Source organism: Muntiacus reevesi, chromosome 10, assembly GCF_963930625.1.
Source record: "Muntiacus reevesi chromosome 10, mMunRee1.1, whole genome shotgun sequence".
Classification (NCBI taxonomy): Eukaryota; Metazoa; Chordata; class Mammalia; order Artiodactyla; family Cervidae; genus Muntiacus; species Muntiacus reevesi.
The window spans coordinates 22,706,660-22,720,416 of record NC_089258.1 but is presented as its reverse complement, the minus strand read 5'-3'; the positions used below and the strand labels follow the sequence as shown (position 1 = coordinate 22,720,416).

The 13,757-nt window shown below is 41.4% G+C and overlaps 1 protein-coding gene across 3 annotated transcripts in view; it reads right to left on the bottom strand.

The window, feature by feature from the left end:
- The window catches only part of PLPPR1 (phospholipid phosphatase related 1), a 183,050-nt gene that overhangs the window by 49,786 nt on the left and 119,507 nt on the right, over positions 1-13,757 (bottom strand). The gene's annotated exons all lie outside the window — the stretch shown is intronic.

Below are 13,757 nucleotides of genomic sequence, written 5' to 3'. Positions count from 1 at the left end.
TAACTCTTATCCTTTTCCAAAAACGTATTACCTTTATTCCAAAAATAAAGGTAAAGCTTTCTACCTTTAATAAAGGCTTTCTACCAGTCAATAAAGGACTTTGCTGATGATCACATCTTATTCTATATGTACTTCATAAGGTTTGGACACAAAAAGGGACACAATTTTATCCTTTCGTTTAGCTCAGACACGTCCCAGATACTCACTGAGGTTTAGATGAAGCCTTTAATAGGTGTGAGGAGTTGGGGGAGTATGGAAACACCATTATTTTCCTCATTCACAATAGAAACACCAAAATGGCAAGATGAGATGGTGATAAAGGTAGACAGAAAAGAGATCTTTGAGATTATGAAATTACAGAAAATTAAGCTGGAAAAGACCTTGGAAATCTTTCCATATAAAATCTTTATTTCATAGATGAGCAAATAGAGGCCCAGCAAGGAGAACTAACTATTGCTCGATTATCCAATAAGTAAACCAAACATGTGCTCATGCTGACAATCAGCAGAGCAAGGAAACTGAAATGGAGAAAAAGTATTTTTAAATGTTGATTTGTTTCAAAGTATCAAAGTAATCATTTTGGGAAAAATTAGAACTTGAAGGTAGAAGGCAATGGCACCCCACTCCAGTACTCTTGCCTGGAAAATCCCATGGACAGAGGAGCCTTGTAGGCTGCAGTCCCTTGGGTCTCGAAGAGTCAGACATGACTGGATTGACTTCACTTTCACTTTTCACTTTCATGCATTGGAGAAGGAAATGGCAGCCCACTCCAGTGCTCTTGCCTGGAGAATCCCAGGGACGGGGGAGCCTGGTGGGCTGCCGTCTATGGGGTCGCACAGAGTCGGACATGACTGGAGTGACTTAGCAGCAGCAGTGTGTCTTTCAAGGTTTAAAAATTGTTTCTGTGTGGAAGTACATAAGCGGCAGGGAGGAAGAAGTGTAATCTTTGAGGGTTTAGTCTCCAGTTTTTATTCCAGCCCTGGAGTGACTAACCCAAGGTCACGTAGCTAGTTAGTGTTAGACCCAGGACAAGAAACCCATGTTTTCTGATCTCCAGGGGGCAAAACACCTGTCATGGAGTGGAAATCACCTCCTATGCAAGTTGTGGGGGGAGGCAAAGCAGCTCAGTTCTCATGCAGAGAGGCACTATTTGTCATCTTTATCCACATCCATGTCCATTTCTTTAGCCACAACACCGGAGCAGAGCCTTGCACTCCCCCCACTCTTTCACACCAGGCACAGTCTCTGCCTCTGGAATGTTAGCTTTGCGATTCCTCCTCCTCATTGTCTTTAAGGGTCATTTGGATTAAGAATCTTCCCCAGTATCCCATTTTCTCTAACTCAGTGCCTTTCCTCTTTGGTTCAGAAGCCTTGAATTACCTCTGGACTTCAAAGTACAAACTCCCAACCATCCTGCTATAAAGGTCTGTAGGCTCCAAATCATACTTTCCAATCACTCTCATACCCAGCATGTTTCTGGCTCTATAAGGATTAAATTCCATTATCTGACGTTTGCTGCCTTCCTCCCCAGTGGACCTTCTGTCACAGCTTCTGACCATCCAGTAATCTCTAGACGTTTGCATGTGTTTCTCGGTGCCTGAAGTTGTTTATTAGCAGTAAATTACCAGTGCTCGTGCCACCATCTCTTCTGTTTCAAGCATTTTCTTTCTTTCCTCTTTAACACAAACTTGGATACAGATGTTTCCTAGAAGGATGCGAAATAGGTGCTTCCAAGCTGCCCCACTGAATGGCGCTCTTGCCAGCAGCTAGTTTATAAAGTCAAGGCCATGATGTCTCTGTTTCTCTTCTGCTGCCCTGCTCAGTTGAATTGACTGGATGGGAAAGAAGCTGGCCAGCTGACCTGAATGTTTCGGAGCTAACACTAGGATTCCAGGAGTGTGGGGGCTCTGCCTCTGGTTCTGTTTTCTGCACAGGCCTGATCTGATTTCTGTTTATCTTATCCATGTGGCAGGAAACACATTTTCTCTCTCTCAGCTTCATTAGTCCTTAGGAGAAATGTGCTTGGAGAACAGGCAGATCAATGGGGGCTTTTTGGATAAAACAAACATAAATAAATGGCATCTAGCTTCCTCTATTGAGGAGGAATGTTATATTTTATTAGGTACATTTGTGCTACCACTTCCATTTAAAAGAGAAAAGGTAAAGGGAAGTAAATGATAGCAAAATTGTGTGTGTATATATATACACACATATATATATGTGATCTATATACAAATGACCTATATATGTGTGTGTATATATATAATCATACATATATATATACATATTATATATGTATACATTATACATACACATATACATTATACATATATAATGTATGTGTGTGCATGTTGGATCACTTTAGTCATGTCTGACTCTATGCAACCCTATGGACTGTAGCCTGCCAGGCTCCTTTGTCCATGGGATTCCCCAGGCAAGGATACTGGAGTGGGTTGCCATGCCCTCCTCCCGGGGATCTTCCCAACCCAGAGGCTGAACCCAGGTCTCCCGCATTGCAGGCAGTTTCTTTACCATGAGCACAGGCTTCTTTTCTCTTGAATGTTCTCTCGTGAAAGAAAGTGAAAATGAAGTCACTCAGTCGTGTCTGACCCTTGGTGACCCCATGAACTGTAGCCTACCAGGCTCCTCCATCCATGGGATTTTCCAGGCAAGAATATTGGAGTGGGTTTACATTTCCTCCTCCAGGGGATCTTCCTGACCTAGGGATCGAACCCGGGTCTCCCACATTGGAGGCAGATCTTTACTGTCTGAGCCACCAGGGAATCCAGCTTTCTCTTGTGACCATGTGTTAAAAACCAGAGCAGGAACAGGAGCAGCACATTGATTCTGCTTCCGTGGGCAAACTCACAGCACGGATGGCACACAGTTAGCTGTCAGCATCCTCCCTTCCTCCTGCCTATCCTGGGCCACATTCATCACTGTCTAGGTTTGTGTCAGTCGTGCCAGCTGGCACCATTGCCGTCTGCGCTGCCTTCTCCAGCCCCAGCTAGGGAGGTCTGGAGGGTGGCCATAATGTTGGCGTCACATAAGCAGATGGTGAGGCTGTGCCGGACCCAAGGGCTGGTGGCAGGGTTGACGATACCAGTGTGAAAAGAGCAATTAAGGCTGTGGGGCGATAAGGTGTCAGGAGCTCCCATATCAGGGATTCTCCTCAGCTGTTGCTTCCTAAGAATGACAACCCGATATGTGAGGATGCATGAAGTCCTGATCATTCTATGAAGATTCAGAAGGCAGCAGCCAGCAGTATATGAAAAGCAGCTTCTCGAAGTCGACAGTCCTATGTTTCTACCCCAGCCCTCTGCTGATGGGAGAAAAGTTAAGGTCACAGAGGGGTAACTGGGAAGGTCAGAAAGCTGAGAGGAGAGCCAGAGATGACAGATACATTTTCCTTTGGTTGGTAAAGTCTGAAGAAATTGTGGACCACTAATTTATACAACTTATAAAAATTTTTTATAAAAACTTTATACAAATTTATTATAATTTATAAAGGAGATCAGTCCTGGGTGTTCATTGGATGGATTGATGCTGAAGCTGAAACTCCAATATGTTGGCCACCTCATGCGAAGAGTTGACTCATTAGAAAAGACCCTGATGCTGGGAGGGATTGGTTGTAGGAGGAGAAGGGGACGACAGAGGATGAGATGGCTGGATGGCATCACCGACTCGATGGGCATGAGTTTGAGTAAACTCCGGGAGTTGGTGATGGACAGGGAGGCCTCATGTGCTGCAGTTCATGGGGTCGCAAAGAGTCGGACACGACTGAGCGACTGAACTGAATTTATACAACAGGATACAAGCTAGGAGAGCAGGGGACAGATAATGGTGTATGACTTATGCGAGTGAGTGAAACTGTGTGTGTGTGTCTGTCTGTCCAGGGATGTAGGGGCAGACTTATGATGTGGGAATGAGAGGACTGGTATCTGGTTTGGAGTGTAAAAGGGATATTTTTATTTTAAGATTTATTTTTATTTATTTATTCGGCTGTGTCAGTCTTGGTTGCAGCATGTGGGATCTAGTTCCCTGACCAGGGATCAAACCTGGGCCTCCTGCATTGGAAGCTTGGACTCTTGGCTTCTGGACACCAGGGAAGTCCCTAAAGGGCATATTTTGAACTGAGGGATCCTAGTGCTAAGTGACCAGTCATCTCAGTTTGCCCAGGACCAAGGGGTGTCCTGGGATGTGGGACCTATCAGTGCTAACATGGAGATGTTTGTGTGTCTTGAACAAATTGGGGTGCTCAGTCACTCTACCTGAGGCAATGAATGCTTCCCTCCCCCAAAAGCTTTCTTATTCTGGTCCTGCCAGAAGTGATTAAGATCAGTGCCAATTAATCAGCCAACCAACAACTGTTTCTGAAAACTGTCTCTGCATTCAGTCCTGAACTAAGTGTAGTGAAGGTGAGGAGGTCTCAGATATGCTCTCTAATCTCAAGTCACTTGTGACCCAACTGAGGAGCACACAGCAACACAGGAAACAGACAGTGATCTGTAGGAGGGTGTCAATTGATACCAAGCTGGGGTTCATATATGGTTGGTGACCTAGTAGGGTTGGGTGTTGACAGGAGAGCAAGGGAAGGGGCTGCTGTGTAGAGGAGGAGAGAGGGCAAGGGGGTGGAGAAGGCAGAGTGGTGTGTGGTCAGGATATTGATTTTGACTAAGCCCCAGGGACATATGTTCAATTCCATAGAGAGAGAATAAAGGATACTCTGAGCAGAAGGAACGTTGCATCAGAGCTTAGATGATCAGATCTGGCATGGTTGCAATGCAGAAGCAAAGTCTTAGAACCTCAAGGGATAGTACACATTAAAGATTTGCATGTTGTTCAGTACTGGCAAAGTATGTTAGGCACCAAGGTCAGTAGCTGCACAAAACAACTGGGGTGGGAAACCCCCAAGTGGTACTGATGGACAAGATAGTAAGCTGGAGGGGAAACACCTGAGAAAACTGACTGTGAGCCCCGTGAAACCTCAATGGAAACCCTTAGATATAAAAGTGATGCTTTGAGAGGACCTGGAAGTCTTGCATAATTACAGGGGCAAGAGCCAAGAAGAAACAGAAGGAGTAGGAGATGGGGGAGATGGTAAAGGTGATGATCTATACTATGCATGTCTTGGGAACTATTCTAAGCACATGACATAAATCAACTCTTTTCTCTGTGCTCAACCAACCAAAATGGTACACATATTATTTCTATTTTAGAGAAGAGGAAACAGAAACCTGTAGAGATAACATTAATTACATAAGGTCACATAACTTGGCTGAATCTGGGATTACTACTGTAATTATGATTATTTCTTCACACAAACTCTGCCTGCCTGGGGAAAATCAGGTTAGAAACATGTCAGCATAATATTAAGGGCTAAACTATGTGCTACAAACTTGAGTACTTAAAAAAATTTTATTTGATTGTGATGGGTCTTAGTTGCCGCATGTGGGATCTAGTTCCCTGACTAGGGATTGAACCTGGGCCCCCTGCATTGGGAGTGTGACGTCTTAGCCACTGGATCACCAGGGAAGTCCCCAGGCTTGAGTACTTTATTCAAATGTTTCCTGGAATCAATGTCTTCATCTGTATGAAGGTCAATAATAACTCATAAATATGCCCTGAGGCATGTTTATATATTCTCATTTTGTTTCAAAAAGAAGTTATATGAACTTCTACCAAATAAAGTAAGCAAGCATCAATGAGCTGTTGGAACAGAAGAAATAAATATGGAGACAGGAATTACATCCTTGAGTATAAGTTGTCTAATAGTCAACACAATAAGGAATTACTGGTCAGTTTGACATTTCACGGTAACTATAAGATAAAAACCAACCAATGGTTAAATAAAGGTAAGTATAATCTTTCTGATAGAGTGACTGGACAGAAATTCATCCTGGGTCCTCACAAGCGACATGATAAACAGTGACCATGCTAAGAATGACTGTGCTGCCCCTTACATGGGATTTCATATCAACTCTTAACATGGGTTGATGACATCACATTAAAGCTAAATGCACAAAAACAATACTGTGAGATAGGAGGGAGGAGGTGGGTGTCATGATTCAGTGTAGGTTAAACTTGAGAGATGTACAGCACAATGAAAGGTTAAGGCTGCCTAGGCTGGAAACCCTAGGAAAACTCTGCTGCTTTCTAGGAACGTGACAAATTCCTGTGTCTCTGTTTCTTCATTAATAAAGTGAAGGGGCTAGTAATACTACAGCTCTTACCTCTTCAGGTCTTTGTGCAGATTGAATGAGGACTGTGCAGTATTTAGAGCAATATCTGACTCAAAAGTAAGCATGTTCTAGAAGAATGCCTAGACTATGTATTCTTCCACATTCTTTCCTATAGTTTCTCTCAGGTTAGGTATTTAAAAATTAGGGCAGCAGTGAATTAGATACTACCTTTTCATAAGTATTCTGCTAGTGAAACACAGATCCACATATTTTTTAAAAAATGGGTTTCATTGTTTAATGATACTACAATGTCATGAACCTCCGTCCATAGTTCATCAGGCACTCTATCAGATCTAGTCCCTTAAATCTATTTCTCACTTCTACGGTATAATCATAAGGGATTTGATTTAGGTCATACCTGAATGGTCTAGTGGTTTTCCCCACTTTCTTCAATTTAAGTCTGAATTTGGCAATAAGGAGTTCATGATCTGAACCACAGTCAGCTCCCGGTCTTGTTTTTGCTGACTGTATAGAGCTTCTCCATCTTTGGCTGCAAAGAATATAATCAGTCTGATTTCAGTGTTGACTATCTGGTGATGTCCACATATAGAGTCTTCTCTTGTGTTGTTGGAAGAGGGTGTTTGCTATGACCAGTGCATCCTCTTGGCAGAACTCTATTAGTCTTTGCCCTGCTCCATTCTGCACTCCAAGGCCAAATTTGCCTGTTACTCCAGGTGTTTCTTGACTTCCTACTGTTGCATTCCACTCCCCTATAATGAAAAGGTCATCTTTTTTTGGGTGTTAGTTCTAAAAGGTCTTGTAGGTCTTCATAGAACCATTCAACTTTAGCTTCTTCAGCATTACTGGTCGGGGCATAGACTCGGATTACCGTGATGTTGAATGGTTTGCCTTGGAAATGAACAGAGATAATTCTGTCATTTTTGAGATTGCATCCAAGTACTGCATTTTGGACTCTTTAGTTGACTATGATGGCTACTCCATTTCTTCTAAGGGATTCCGGCCCACAGTAGTAGATATAATGGTCATCTGAGTTAAATTCACCCATTCCAGTCCATTTTAGTTCGCTGATTCCCAGACGGTCGACATTCACTCTTGCCATCTCCTGTTTGGCCAAAGAATGCTCAAACCACTGCACAATTGTTCTCATCTCACATTCTTCACATGGAGAGGGGAAAGGCAACCCACTCCAGTATTCTTGCCTCGAAAATTCCATGGTCAGACGAACCTGGTGGGCTTCAGTCCTTGGGGTCACAAAGAGTCGGCCATGACTGAGCACATCAGCATGTGCTAGTAAAGTTATGCTCAAAATTCTCCGAGCCAGGCTTCAGCAGTACGGGAACTGTGAACTTGCAGATGTCCAAGCTGGTTTTAGAAAAGGCAGAGGAGCCAGAGATCAAATTGCCGACATTTGCTGGATCATTGAAAAAGCAAGAGAGTTCCCGAAAAATATCTACTTCTGCTTTATTGACTATGCCAAAGCCTTTGACTGTGTGGGTCACAATAAACTGTGGAAAATTCTGAAAGAGATGGGCACACCAGGCCACCTGACCTGCCTCTTGAGAAACCTGTATGCAGGTCAGGAAGCAACAGTTAGAACTGGACATGGAACACCAGACTGGTTCCAAATAGGAAAAGGAGTACGTCAAGGCTGCATATTGTCACCCTGCTTATTTAACATATGTGCAGAGGACATCAGGAGAAATGCTGGGCTGGAAGAAGCACAAGCTGGAATCAAGATTGCCGGGAGAAATATCAATAACCTCAGATATGCAGATGACACCACCCTTATGGTAGAAAGTGAAGAACTAAAGAGCCTCTTGATGAAAGTGAAAGAGGAGAGTGAAAAATTTGGCTTAAAACTCAACATTCAGAAAACTAAGATCATGGCATCCGGTCCCATCACTTCATGGCAAATAGATGGGGAAACAGTGGCTGACTTTATTTTTCTGGGCTCCAAAATCACTGCACATGGTGATTGCAGCCATGAAATTAAAAGACGCTTACTACTTGGAAGGAAAGTTATGACCAACCTAAACAGCATATTAAAAACCAGCGACATTACTTTGTCAGCAAAGGTCCATCTAGTCAAGGCTATGGTTTTTCCAGTGGTCATGTATGGATGTCAGAGTTGGACTATAAAGAAAGCTGGGCACCAAACAATTGGTGCTTTTGAACTGTGGTGTTGGAGAAGACTCTTGAGAGTCCCTTGGACTGCAAGGAGATCCAACCAGTCCATCCTAAAGATCAGTCCTGGGTGTTCACTGGAAGGACTGATGTGGAAGCTGAAACTCCAATACTTTGGGCACCTCATGCAAAGAGCTGACTCATTGGAAAAGACCCTGATGCTGGGAAAGATTGAGGCCACGAGAAGAAGGGGACGACAGAGGATGAGATGGTTGGATGGCATCACTGATTCGATGGACGTGGGTTTGGGTGGACTCTGGGAGCTGGTGATGGACAGGGAGGCCTGGCCTGCTGCGGTTCATGGGGTCACAAAGAGTCGGACACGACTGAGCGACTGAACTGACTGATACCATAGTGTTATTTTTAGAGTGGACTAGTGGAAGGAACGTTTGTTCAGTCTGCTCTCTGTAGGACAAATCTTTTAACCTTTTCTCATTCTGGTTTCTTCTGTGAGGAAAGACTGTGTTACTTTTCAGGGTTGTAATAAGAATTGAGGATATTATACATAAATTTGATGACAGTATTTTGGCACATAGCACATGCTTAATAAATGGTATCCCTCATCGTTATTAGCTTCATTTAGGGATACTGTATCTTAACATGTCCTTTTTTATGCTGGGTTTCTAAACTGAAGGTATGAAACCATTAGTGGATTGTGAAACAAATGTACAGTTTGGAGTTCAGCCAGCATTTTGTAGGGAAAAAGAACAGAAAAGAATTGAATATATTAGCTTTACATATAGTAAGACAAGTCTCTTTAAAAATTTTTATTAAAGTATACTTGACTTACAATGTTGTGTTAATTTCTTTTGTACAGCAAAGTGACTCAGTTATACACATGTATATTATTTTTCATATTTCCCCCCCTTTGGTTTATTATAAGATATTGAATATAGTTCCCTGTGCTATACAGTAGGACTCTGTTTTTTAGCCATCTGACATATACTAGTTTGTACCTGCTAATCCCAAACTCCCAGTCCTAAGGGCGAGTGTTTTTATGTGAAACTTTTTTTTGAGTACACAACATAGAAGAAGGAGAATGATATATATTTCTTTCTTTCAGTTATATTTTTAAAAATCTTTCAATAAACTGGGATTTTATTAGATATCTCTTTCATCATAGGCAAGTTCCTTATACTTTAGTGGCTAAGACATGTAAATTCAAATCCCAAATCTAGTAATTACTACTGTATGTCTTTGAACCAATTGCTTAACCTGTGAAATGCTCATGAGAGTAGTAAGGGAACTATGTGATTTAGTATATCAAAACCACTTACCTGTCAATACTCATGGAAATGTATATCAAAAAGAGTAAATTTTTATCATATGTAAATTTAAAAATACATTAAAAATGCCTCCACTGAGTAGGCACTCAGTAACTGTTAAACCTAAGTAGAATATACATTGTTTTCTGAATGAGCAAACAATACCACATGCATTAAAATACATGAGAATATAAAATCATTGCATTAGCCAAGACTGAATGATCAACTAGTTTTTCCATGTACAAAAGACAGAAAAGATGCTTCTTAACATCTTATTTCTACAAATAGGAATTTTCAAAAGTCAAACTATTCTTAGCTTGCTATTTGCAAAGGATATCTTCTCTTAAGAAATGACAAGATAAAAATATTAAGCAATTAGTCTTCTTTTGTCAGTGCATTTGATTCTTAATTGTCTATTTTTTCTGAAAGATTTTTAAAATTATTGTAGTAAGAACACTTAAAATGAGATCTACCTTCTTAACAAATATTTAGAATACCATTATGTTATTGATGACTATAGGTCCAATGTACAGCAGATTTTTAGAACTTACTCCCCTCTTTTTTTGAACTGTATAATACTTTGGTAATCAATACCATAGGAAATGGATGGATTCAGCATTTCTAACATTTAAAAAATAAATACACCACTGGTCACATTGCTGTCAGCTTTCATAGGGACTGAGACAGACTGCATCTGTCTGTGCCGATCTTCTGGTATTTTTCTGGAGAAAAAACATCACTTCTAGATAGTGCCAACAGAGCTTAAATCCCTGGGATCTGAACTCAGTACCCTGAATCTTCATAGCTGTTGATTAGTAATTCTCCATTTCCCCCTCAGTCCAGGATCTTTTAATTAGTAGGCAATTAAGTTATGGTTAACCATGACATCCTCATGTAAAAACTTACTATATATTGACCAGGGTATATATGAGAATTCATTCCTTTTTTAAGGAGAACCAAAGGTGTACCCATAGGCAAGGATGTAGATGAAATGAGATTGTTCAGTTATTCAACTAGTATTCATTGAGTGCCTACTACATACAGACACTGGGGGTTTTCAGTTGTTGACAAAACTGAAAAACAGATAACAAAACTTATAAAACAGACATGATTTTTGGACTCATGGGGCTGTCTGTGGGGGAGACAGATATAAAAGCAAACCCAAAGGAATGAGAACAATGACTCCCATTGACTGAGCACATAACTAAGTATGTGCTTTGAGATGTATTGTTACATGATACTCATGCCACCCTGTAAGATGAGGAGTTACGCTCGTTTAAAGCAGAGTACATTTATCAAAGCTCACAGAACTAGTGAATGGTGGAGTAGGATTTGAACCCCTGGTGTCACTTCAGCATAATGAGATGATGTCTGTAAAATGCTTAGCCTAATGACTTCTCAGCACTTAGTGAGTGCTCAGTCCTTCCTTTCTCATGTTCTTTGATTTCTATTCACTTGTCCTTTTCAATGGGCATGGGGTAAGAGTGGGTGTTGACTGATCACCTCCCACCCAGAGCTCTCCTTTCCTAGTATTTAATTATTTGGCTGTTTTAGGTCTTAGTTGTGGCACACAGTCTCTTTGCTGCAGCAGAGTGCTCTGCCTGTTTTCCTCTCAGGGCTTTATATTGTCTGGCCTTACATTTAGGTCTTTGACCGATTTTGAGTTTATTTTTATATATGCTGTTAGAGAATGTTCTAATTTCATTCTTTTACATGTAGCCGTCTGGTTTTCACAATACCATTTACTGAAAAGACTGTCTTGTCTCCATTGTATATTCTTGCCTCCTTTGTCATAGATCAATTGGCCATAGGTCTGTGGGTTTATCTCTGGGCCTTCTATCCTGTTCCATATATATTTGGATCCATATTTCTTTTTTTATGCTAGGACCATACTGTCTTGATTATTGTAGCTTTGTAGTATAGTCCGAACTCAGGGGGTATTTCTCCAGCTCTGTTTTTCTTTCCCAGGCTTGCTTTGGCTGCTTGGGAGGTCCTTTGTGTTTCTATATAAATTAAAATTCTTTTGTCTTAGTTCTATGAAAAATGCCACTGGTAATTTGATAGGGATTGCACTGATTCTGTATATTGCCTTGGGTAGTATAGTCAGTTTGACAATTGGTTCTTCCAATCCAAGAACATGGTATATCTTTCCATCTGTTTGTGTCATCTTCAATTTCTTTTATCAGCATCTTATAGTTTTCAGAGTACAGATCTTTTATCTCCTTAGGTAGGTTTATTCCTATTTTATTCTTTTTGATGTGATGGTGAATGGGACTGTTTCCTTAATTTCTCTTTCTGATCTTTTATTGTTAGTGTATAGGGATGCAAGAGATTTCTGTGTATTAATTGTATCCTGCAACACTAACAAATTAATTGATGAATACTCTAGTAGTTTTTTCTCTTTTTTTAGAATATTTATTTATTTGGCTGTGCTAGGTCTTAGCTGCAGCATGCAGGATCTGCAGTTGTGGCATGGGACCTCTTAGTTGTGGCATGTGGGATCTAGTTCCCCAACCAGGGATTGAACCTGGACCCCTGCATTTGGAGCAGAGAGTCTTAGCCACTGGACCAACCAAGGAACTACTAGACCTACCTTCTGGTAGTTAGGATTTTCTACTAGTTAGGATCCTCATTGGGATTTTCTTTGTTAACTTGTTATAACTGGATGATGGATTGATGGAAGGAGGGAAGGATGGATGGATGGATGGATGGATGTCACATCAAGAAGAGAAAATCACTGTGAGAGACATGTGATGAGACAGGGGAAGGGTTATGCTGGCAATGACATCCGAGCTGGTTATATGGCACAGGAGAAGTTGATGGCCTTGGAGCTTAAAGACCCAGATACAATACTAGATACACCATCGAGAGGCTTGGCTTCGGGTAATGTACAGAATCTCTCCAAATCTGTTTCCTCATCTTTAAAATAGATTTATTTAACACTTAACTGTGAAAAATAAAATTAAAATATGTAAAAAGTAATGTTTAGCTCATAGCTTATAGTATTTGCTGGTAAAGGGGAGTTCTTTGCCCTCCTTAGCCTCCTCATAGCAGAAAAAATAGCAGAACGTTTCTGGAAAACCTAATAAAAAAAAGTTACATAAAATCAACTGACCAGTCAGAAACACCACAAGACTTAAGGTGCTACCCATATGCAGGGCCCCACTGCCCTGTGGGAGAAGGGTAAGCAAACATGGTCCTGTGTGACTTGGCTCTCAAAGATGACTTCAGGACTGAAGAAAGTGAGGACTGGACGAACTGTGTTCCCAGTTGAGTATCACAGGGAGGTGGCAATGGAAGCCATTTCCAAGGGCAGCTGGATGTGCCTTTGGTCAAGATGTTCCACATTTGGTCAGAACTCTCTGAGGTTACAAAGGAGGATCCAAAGAGGGGAGAAACCCCATAATTTGGGGAGGAAGTCCTGACTTTTGGTCTTTTCCTCTCACTGATTGGCTTCTAAGGAATTAGCAGTGAGATTCACACACCTTTGTGTGTCTTTGTTGACCAGCTCAGGACATGTTAAATCCAGAAGCTACAGGGCTTGGTGTGTGGCCACCTGAATCTGGAAAAGCCATGAGGGTTAATGCATGGTTTTTCAGAGGGAAAAGTAAGGGGGACATGTAAAACCAAGAGACCGTAAGGCCCAGAGAGAGGGAATAATTTTGGTTCTGATGGTTTTGCAGTTTTTGCTTTTAGTTTGTGCTGATGGTTGTCTGCTTTCTGGTTTTCTGTGAATTCACTTTTACTCTAATTTCAAAAGGTTTGGCTTCACATAATGCAGTTGGTTTTCTGTTCTATGAATCCAAAGAGCCATGATCAAAACAACCTACCCTGTTGTTCTTAAAAGAGTTGGTCCTTTAGGGCACTTGAATGAGACCTCTGCTCTAAACCCACAAACACTCTTGGGTTCAACTTTCCCAGCGCCTGACTTCTTTGAGGGATTGAATATCATTGGATAAAAAGCTACAGGAATAACAAGTAGGTCATCTGAATGCCAGTCTTTAGACTCTAACACCAAAGGCCTCACTTCCTCTTGTGGAGGAAGGGGAGAAGGGTATAGATGTGAGAACAGGGCCTCTGGTGTGCCATCCACTCTAGTCAAAAG